Source organism: Vicugna pacos, chromosome 19 (assembly GCF_048564905.1).
Source record: "Vicugna pacos chromosome 19, VicPac4, whole genome shotgun sequence".
Lineage (NCBI taxonomy): Eukaryota > Metazoa > Chordata > Mammalia > Artiodactyla > Camelidae > Vicugna > Vicugna pacos.
The window spans coordinates 21784943-21794988 of NC_133005.1; the positions used below are offsets into that span (position 1 = coordinate 21784943).

General features: G+C 44.2%; 1 long non-coding RNA gene across 2 annotated transcripts; it reads left to right on the forward strand.

Moving 5' to 3' along the window:
• Nucleotides 1-6318: 6318 nt before the first annotated feature.
• Nucleotides 6319-9744, forward strand: LOC140687258 (uncharacterized). 2 transcript variants are annotated; one of them, XR_012061442.1, is made up of 3 exons: nucleotides 6319-6562; nucleotides 6728-6841; nucleotides 9591-9744. It is a non-coding gene; the product is annotated as an uncharacterized lncRNA (long non-coding RNA). The 2 variants fall into 2 exon arrangements; XR_012061443.1 differs by lacking the exon at nucleotides 9591-9744 and adding an exon at nucleotides 8930-8995.
• The last annotated feature ends 302 nt before the right edge of the window (nucleotides 9745-10046 follow it).

A 10046-nucleotide genomic window follows, 5' to 3' on the forward strand; every position in this document is an offset into this window, starting at 1 on the left:
ACCTCCCAACCCCGGGTTGCCGCGGAGAGGCGCTGGAAGAGTCAGAGTCCCGGTGCCGATGCCGCAGGCGCGCGTCCAGTACCGGAAAGCTGGCCACGCGCCTGGGGGTTGCCATGGTGATGCAGAGCCGGGGAGATGAGCTGGAAGGAGCGGGATTCGGTGGCTGCACGCGCGTGCCCGGGCTCTCCGGGAGGAGGCTGAGTGGGTTCTTACTACTCCTAGGCCGAGACACTTTGGTCTCCTAGGAGTTGGGGGATGGGGAGGTTCTTGTGGCTCTCGCCACCAAGCCGCAGCAATAAAAGCGGGGACTGGGGGACCCAGAGACTCCCTGGCTCTCCGAATTGCAGTGGTGGTCGGGCGAAGCCTTTCAGCTCTGGTCCTAGTTTTCCCTCCCTCGGTGCCGCGTAGCCCCTGGTTGCCATGGTGATGCAGGCAGCGGAGGCGTGACATGAGGTCTGCTCCCAGCTTCCCCCCATCCCTCTGCTGTGGGCAGTAGATAGCAACGAAATAGTCACACCAGGGCCCTAGCAAGACTCTCAGGACTGTCGAGGTGAAGACCTCCTTTAGGCAATGGACACGCTTTGTCGGGCCATTTGTGACTTTACCCTCTTGGCTTCTCTTCCTGCGCTGGGCTGATGCCTGTCTGTCCAGGACCGTCTGACCTTTTAGAGCCTAGCTTTCAGTGGGATGGATGTGCCATAAAAGTATTAGCTAGTCCCCTACTGGAGGGCATTACGTTTTATTCAATCTTTTGTTACTATAAACAAAGCTGTAGTCACATCTTTGTTTTATATACTTCTGTGTAAATGTGCAGTTCTCTCTGTAGAATAAATTTCCAAAAGTGAGATTGCTGTGTCAAAGCCGAATGCAATTTTAATTTTCATGGATATGGACAAATTGCTCTCCAAAGACACTAGCAAATTAACACCCCCAGCAAAACTAGAATCCAGTCATTTTAATTGGGATTATATCAAGAGCGATAAACTGCTGTGAAAGAATTTTTCCAGAGCTGATGCCATTAAGCCATCTTAATTCTCGAATCAGTTTTTTTTTTAATACAATGTAGTCAAACAGTATCCAATCCCATTTTTTACTATTTGGAAATTATCTTCTCTGAGTAATTCTTTTACATGAAGATGTCATAATAAACATTTTACTTATTTAATAAGTGGTACATCATTTTACTTTACTTTCTGTCATTGAAGAATCTTATATTAACATCATTTTACTTAAAAACAAAACAAAAACCAACCTCTGACATTCAGAAGCTGGCCTGACACAGCTTGGCCATGTTAGTCTTCTACTGAACATAAACAATATCACAGAATACCAACCTCAGACAAACTTACTCTGACAGCATGATAAAATGAGACAGAACTAGGCTACCACAAACTTTTGTCTAAGCCCAAGCAAAAACACGGTCACTATCCCATCCACAAAATACCAAACTCTCTTGGCTAAAATGAGTGACTGCTTCTTCTTTACCTTTAGAACTTCATCCTCCTTGTAGTCCGCCTTCCCTAAAGATTAGATTTATTGAGCTGGCCAGTGTAGAACTGCACCTGCTTTCTTAAAGCATCCAGTCTAAAGCAAAGCACGCTTTCATAGATTCTCCCCAAATCAACCAACCAACACTCAAATCCTATAATAGTTTCTTTCTAATCCTTTCACTGAGATACTCCATAGTTTCCCATGGCATGTGTTTTCCCAACTTGGTCAACTATAGGTGTGTTCCTGGGGGTCTTTGACAAGAGGGCATTGCCACTAGCAAGTTCACTTTTCTTTGGTAGAATTTTGCAGGTCTAAAATTTTCAATGGCGGTCTTCCATAAATATTTAATGAAGGACAAATTTCACATGGGCCATCTATTTTATTTTGATTGACGATTTCAACCAGATCCAATTTTTCTCAGCTTCTGAAATTTTCAACATTACACTCAGGATATGAGTCTTCTGAGCTCTTTTTAATACCAATTTCAGCAGATGCATCTTAACCATTGTCAGTTTTATTTTGTATTATTTGTTTCTACCAGTGAGAGTCTTTGTGAACTGGACAGAAGATTGATAACTTTATCTACTTCTTGACTCAAGACAATGATGTAAGACAATGATGTAAGGCAATGATTTTGGACTCGGATACACAGCAAAGTAAACATGTTTTGCTTCAGTTAGCAGGTTTACTATGTGCCACCGTGCCCTTCCTGGGCACTGGGAACACAGACCTTGCCCGTGAAGGAATTCACAGTCTAATCAGAGAGATAGAGGACCTGGCTGGCCTCAATTTGCTAGTTGGATAGGAATGAAAAAGGCCTTCCAGATGGAGGGGACAGCCAAATACAAGGTGTTTATTCATTCAGTAAGTATTTATCGAGTGCTTACTCTATGCTAGGAACTGGGCTGGCTTTGGGGATGTACAGATGAACAGTTTCATGGGGCTCTCTGCCCTCCTAGAGCCCTCAGTCCAGTGGGAGAGATGCATTCATTTTAAACACTCACACCAATGACTATTATGTGTGATGACTGCTGCAAAGAAAGCCCAGGGTTCTGTGGGAGGTGGGGACAGCGGTATCTTGACCAGTGGGTTTGAAAAGGCTTCTTGGAGTTGGTGATTTTCTCATCTGAGATGTGAAGGATGAATTGGAAGGGTGTTCCTGGCGGAGGAAAACACTCATGCCCTGAAGTGAAAAAAGGCTTGGCTCTTTGGAGGGCACGAAACTAGGCCAGTGTAGCTGGAATAAAGTGGCCTGGGGGAAGGTATTAGGGGATGAAGTCCGTAGACAGGTGTGTGGCCCTGCAAGGCCTTGTCCACTAGGCTAAGGAGTTCGCATTTTAACCTAAATAAGCAACAAGCCAAGTGGTACGATTAGATTAGAGATACATTTTTACAATGACTATGTGGAGAAGGGATTGGAGGGGGCGGGCAATGATTGCCGTGAAACCAATCAGAAGGAGACTTGCAGGTATCCAAGGCAGCAGTGAAGGTAATTGGACCAGGTGGTACTCAGAGGAGGGAAGTGTTCAGTGGAGCCTTGAGGGTGGAATGAGATTAGGGTGGATTGAGGAGCGAGGTGAGGGAATGTCTAGTGTAAAATTTGGAAACAACCCTGCTATGAAGTGAATTGTGCCCCCTCAGACCCAAATGTTGACGTCCTCATCCACAGTCCCTTAGAATGTGCCTGTATGCAGACCTAGGGCTTCAGGGAGGTAGCTAAGGTTAAATGGGTGGGTCCAAGTCCTATCTGATCAGTGTCCATCTAAGAAGAGGAAGGGACACCAGGCTGTAGATGAAAGGCCATGTCACACCCTTGTCTTGGACTTCCACCATCTAGAGTTGTGAGAAAATAAATTGCTATTGTCTAAGCCACCCAGTCAGTGGTATTTTTTTAATGGCGGCCCTAGCAAATTAATACAAAACCCAAGTACCCAAATAATAGGACAGCCGGGACATAAATTATGGCACATCTTACTGTGGGAAAGAGTCTCCCCCGAGATATGCCCATGTGCAGTCAAGATTGTGACTTATGAGGGGCTTCATTTACCACCCTTTCTTTGGCTTGGGGAGGGGGGTGGGATTTCAGTGCATTTACAAGGATCAAGATGGAACTTCAGGAACAGTCACCAGGCTGCCAGCACCAAGGTGGCCTAGCTGATGTAGGTGGCAGGGAAGTTTGCTACTATGTAACAGTGACAATACCAAGCATCACTTGCACTGTTTCCCTCGCTTTCCTTTGTCCCTATTATTCTGGGTTTGCTTGTCTTTTTTTTTTTTAATTTCATAACTTTGAGAATCAAACATATGTTTTGTTTATGAACTCTTGCAGCAATTGTGTACCATCGGTTTAAATAGCAATTATCTTTTCCAGCCATGAAAATTCACCCTATGAATTTTTGTAGGAATAATTAGTCTTGTAATGAGAGGAAGGATTTATTCTATGCAAATATTAAAAAGAATAAGGTAGGAAAAAAACAAGGTAAAGCTATAAATACTGACATGAGAAGATGTGGGAAAATGTATGTAGATTAGGAACCTATTTTTGTTTTTAAATAGAACCATTTGTTAGTGAATGCTTAGGAATGTTTTTAAATAGAACCATTTGTTAGTGAATGCTTAGGAAAAAAACTGGAAGCACATTTAGCCAACTTTAAAAGTATTATAAAATTCTACCATTTAAAGATCTGAGTTCTGGAGGGGAGCGTAAAGCTCAGTGATAGAGCGTTTGCTTAGGTTCAATCCCCAGCACCTCCATTTTAAATAAATAAACCGAATTACCTCCCCACCCCAAAAAGTTTTTTAAAAATACACACTAGGTTTTAAAGTAAATAAATAAGTACAGATCTGAGTTCTGTGAAATGAACCGTGCCGGTGATGTGCTGTAGCAGGGAAACTGCAGGACGTGGTCATGTGCTGAAGTCTAATAACTGACTCGGAGAGCCACAGCCCTCCCGCCCCGCGCTGGTACTCCCATGCTTACTGTCCCTGACACATGACCGAAGATGGCCGTCGGGGTCAAGCCCAAGTATAGTAAATACTCAGAAAGCTTAATGTCCATTTCATTTTAAAATAAACATAAATACAAATCCTCACATTCTCTTCTCCCACCCTGGTGGGTCATCCTGGGCGGCTCAGGTACCCTAGCTGAGAGAGCGCCAGTGTTGTTTTTCTAACTAGACAGCAGAGCATTCTGCAAATGGAGTGGAGTCGGCAGGAGCGGGTAGCAATGCTGTTAGAATATAGTTTTGTGTATAAAACAGCCACAGTGTATGATGCAGACAACGTGACTATTCTCAGAAAGGAGGCACCAGCAGTACCAGGTATTTATTTTCTTAGTTGAGAAAGGAGGAAGGTGGACTTGGGCGATCTCTCAGAGGGTTTCCTGTGGTTTTCTGAAATTCCTGGCCCTCTGCAAGCCATGGATTAAGCAGTCGGAGTGGCTGGAATGGAAGGAAGTATAATTCCTTGAAGGAAATTGTGTCCAGGTGACCATTCAGCCAAGTGATATGTGGCGGTCTTTGAATAAAAGTATTTAAAGTCATTTGGTGTTGGGGGAAGGCATAGCTTAGTGGTAGATTGCGCACTTAGCATGCACCAGGTCCTGGGTTCAATCCCCAGTACTGCCATTAAAAATAAATAAATAGACCTAATTATCTCCTCCCAACACACACCAAAAAAACCCCTAAAAATAAAATAGATAAATTTTTAAAAATTAAGTCATTTGTTAGGGAGGCTATAGCTCAATGGTAAAGTGTGTGCTTAGCATTTAAATAAATGAATGAATGAATAAAACTAATTACCTCCTCCCCCTAAATTTTTTTTTAAATAATAAAGTCATTTAGTGTGATTCTGTATAGTTCTTCCACACTGAAGATGGTCTGTTTTGTAAAACTTGAATTTAATAACTAACCTCTTATAACACATCAAAAAATCCTGCTTTTCAGACTTTTAACTACTTCTGCTGGAAGTGGAGGTTCTGGAAAGAAGCTCAAGATAAGTGCTAAGTGCTGTTATCAAGCTGGGAAATGAAGGTTGCCCATTGCCAAAGGGATCTTGTGAATTTTTTAGAAATTATTTTGTTTTTCAAAATGAAATTCACATACTACTCATCCATAAAAGAGAATAAAATAATGCCATTTGCAGCAACATAGATGGACCTGGAGATCATCATACTAAGTGAAGTAAGCCAGAAAGAGAAAGAAAAATATCATATGATGTCACTTCTAGTGGAATCTAAAAAAAAATAGGACACAAATGTACTTATTTACAAAACAGAAACAGACTCAGACATAGAAAACAAACTTAGGGTTACCAGGGGTGGGGGAATTGAAAGGGGTGGGGAAGGATAAATTGGAAGTTCAGGATTTGTAGATATAACTAACTACTGTATATAAAATAGATAAACAACAAGGTCCTACTGTATAGCGCAGGGAACTATATTCAAAACTTTGTAATGGCCTATAGTAAGATAGAATATGTAAAGGAATATATATATGTGTGTGTGTAACTGAATCACTATACTGTACACCAGAAATTAATGCAACATTGTAAATCAACTATACTTCAATTTTTTAAAAATAGAAAAAAATGAAATTCACAAAACTTTATGCAAAAAGTATCCAAATGATCAAAATGGCAATGAACTAGAAAAAGTTAATGAATCAATAGAGCAATCTTTATTGAAATCCTCTGATCTAGGATGGGTGAGAGGCACAGAAATACTGGCTGACTTTTATCATGACGTTTATTGTGCCGTGTGACAGGTGGAGCCAGATCAAAGGGTGCTTATCTGCACAGCTGCCCAAAGCACTAATCCATCATCAGCACTAAAACATCAAGGGGACAAAGGGGAAACATGGTGTCAGTTACTTTGCGAATTTCACACACGATCCTTTCAGAGTTGGCAAGCTGTTAAGTGGTCCCACTCCCACTGATGTAAGGCAGCACAGGATGGGGTGGAGGGGCTTTAGATCAAAGTGGGAAGAGGACTTTCAAACTAGGACTACCTGAAGGTGAAGACGAAGCCAGCCGCAAGGGGAACCAAGAGAAGAGTGTTGCAGGCGGAGGGACAGTGAGTGCAAACACTTCTCACTTCAGGAAGGAGAAGGGAGGTCGCAGTGACCCGAGCACAGGGAGCCTGGGAGGGAGGTGTCAGTGGGGTTGGGGGTTGGGAGCCATGGGAAAGAATTTCAACGTTATTTCAGCTGCAATGGGAACACACTTAAATTTTTAACAGGGAACTGACATGAGCTGACTTACTTGATATGTGGGGAATGGTTCCAGGAAGACGGGAAAGGAGAAAGAAGGAGAAGAGAAGTGGCTCCTGGGGCAGCATTGTCTCCAGGGACAGGTGATGGGGGTGGGAGGTGGAGATGAGGGGCATGGGGAGAAATGGGTGGACTTGGGTTGATACATCTAGTTGGCACCAATGAGGTTTGCTGAAGAGAAGGTGGGAAATCAGATATGACTCCTAGGATTGAAATTTGTGCATCTGAGTGGCTGGTGGATGGGCTGGCCACTTACTGATCTGCAGTGGACCTGAGAAGACAGGGCTGTGAGGAGAGTGTCAAGGATTCTCTAGGGAACATGTTAAGTGTGAGGCATCTATTAAACCTCCAGGTGACAATGTGAAGTAAGCAGTTGAGTGTCCATGTCTGCAGGGAGAGCTCAGGGAAGAGGCTGGAGCCAAAGACAGGGATCTGTGACTCAGCAGAAAGACGAGTTAGAAACCACGGGGCAGAGCGAGATGCTCCAGGGAGACGAGAAAATGTAGGCTGGGAAAGAGAGAGGCTCCAGGCTGGTCCCCGAGGAGTACTGGTGCTCAGACTAAGAAAGAGCAGCTGGCGAAATCACAGGAAACGCCCTGGGATTGACTATTCAGACATGGAAGGTTCAAAGTTCCAAACAGGAGTTATGTTACGTGTGGTCCATATGTAATATGTGCTGTTTGTTGTTGTTTGTTTGAGGCCACATATAGAGAAGTCTAAGTGCCATGCAGAGGACCAGCCTTTACTGCCAGTTCTCCTGCCTTTACCATCCGCCCCGTTTGCAGAAGTCAGACATGAGATGCTGCTGAGAGAATCGTGTCTCACCAGCCTCCCAATTCCTAGAGCTCAAAAGTTGTCCTTGATCCCACTCTGTTTACCCCTTACTTTTAAGCCATCACCTTTGTGTTGGCTCTGTTTTCTCAACATCTCACTTGTTTAGACACAAACTGCCACCACCCTGTCCCAAACCATTATTTTCTCCTTTCTCTGGGAACAGATAGCTTCCCTGCCTGGGGAGATAACTTCTGCAGCTTCTCGCCCATGAGCCATCCTCCTTGCAGCCGGGTTCTGTCTAAAATATAAAGCTGAATGTTACTTCCCCTTAGAGCACTCAAGTGAAATAGCCTAAATGACTGTCACTAGGGAGCAGGTTAAGTAAATACCGGTCCGCCCTCAGAATGGAATACTTGCAGACATACCCAAAATACGATCATGAGAACTCTCTGTCCGTCCCAGTACAAATTATCTTCAGGTCACAAAGTGAAAAGAGCAAAGTGTGGATGTTAAGCCACCATTTGTAAGGGGTGGGGGACGATGTGTCTGTGTCTGTGTCTGTGTCTGTGTTTGTACATGTGTGTGATGTCTTACAGAGATATTAAGCAAACACAAGAAGCCAGCACCTATATGGCTTTCAAGGAGAGGATCTAGGCAGATGGGGGGTGGAGTCAGGGAGGGAAAATAGTTTATCTTTTGGTAACTTCTGCATTTTGAATCGGGTGACCTTATTACCTGTTCAACAATAAACTGGTTAAAATGTTTACATAAGGTACATAATTAATTCTTTCCTCTTGCTTAGCAAATCTAGTCTCCTCCCCTTCCCCTATAAAACCTCGTAATAGGACCTGCCCCAACTCTGCGCTCACCTTCCAGCACTTTCTGACCAAGTTCCCGCCACTCTGCCTCCTCTTGAACCTCAGCACGCCAAGCACTGGCCCTCCCTGGGCTTTTGCTCTCGCTGATCCCAGGACCTGGGCCTCCCCGGTAGCCCTCCATGGCCCCCTCCTGACAGTCTCTACTTAGAAGTCACTTCCTCAGAGATGTCCTCCTCAACTTCAACTTCAGTGGGCCACCCCTCGCCTCCCAGCGCCGCGATCCCTTTTCTACTTCTTCGCAGCAATTACCACCATCCCAAACTATTTTATTTACTTACTTATTGTACATCTCCCTGCCTGTGCTCATAAGCCAACCATAATCGTGATGCCCAGAACAGTGCCCGACTCCTACTATATACAACAAATATTTATGAATGAATGAGTGAATATTTTTCTGCATTGGCTGCAGCCTCCTAGTGGTTCTGATGGCTGTGATATCTATAACAGTGCTTGCTGTGTTTCCTTAAAGTTGAGTGACAGCAAACAGACTAGCATTCTTATCCTGGTCTCTCTTCTTAGCTCTGAGTCCTTGGGCAAGTCACGAGCCTCACTGGGTTTTGTGAAGATGAAATGCCATCTGCGGGATAAAGTGCCCGTTCTGGCCGGCCTCCCGCAGCGGACCCTCATGCACCTCAGAGCAGGAGGAGGAATGACTCTCATCCATCTGAGGACGGGGACATGTGGCAGGCAGGGGAGTGACCTGGTCCAGGACAGGTCCTCGGGTCTCCACTCCCAGGGCTCTGGCTCCAGGCTCAGCCCCCGAGCACCACTGGCCTTTCTCTTTCTGTTTTCTAATCCTTGCAAGAACCTCTGCCCCTCCCCTGGGGATGGAATCTGTACTTACAATCAACCACCACCATAATTTCCCTCTTTACTGGAAGCTTTTGGTTTTCCTCTCATCAATGGTTGATATGTTTTGGCCCGGAAAACAGTACATAGAGTTTCTAAACAACATCATCAAATTAAATGCAGTGACGCCCTGACTTAGGGAAGCTGTTTATCTCACTGTTTCTTAAAGCAATGAAATGGTTGATCAGTTTGTCTCCGCATATTTATTTGTTATAACTGAAAGAAACTCCAACATTTAAAGCCAGAGAATTGAAACCGCCTTCTAATCTAAGTGTTGAAATTCAAAGTCATTTTCCAGACACTGTGTCCATATTTTATTTTCTCAATGTAGATCACAGACCGCGGGAACCAAGGCTGGCTTTGTAATGACCTGGAGGAAGTAGTGAATCTCCGGAATCTGACAGCGTGTCACCAGGCCGTGTGGCTCACAGAGCCATTGGTGCTACCTGGTATTTCCATGCTCATATATTTTCTATAGTGTAATAAAAATTTTTTTCAAGAATGCAGTGGCTTATTGTCAAAAATCTCTGCCTCCTTGTGCCAACCACATCTGACCTTGTTTATTCCTGCAATGATCTTAGGGAGTCACAAAGTTTCTCTCCATTTTACAGGCATGGAAACAGAAACTGAGTAACCCAGTATTGTCCAAGGTCATGCCTGTCTGGCTCCAAAGCTGTGGTGTTTCCACGCCATTTTTAGTCCAATTCCCCAAAGTGCACCACCCCTGGAGAGTGACTACCTTGCAGCTGTCCTTCTGGGCCAATTAGAGCTGCTCAGATTAGCAAAA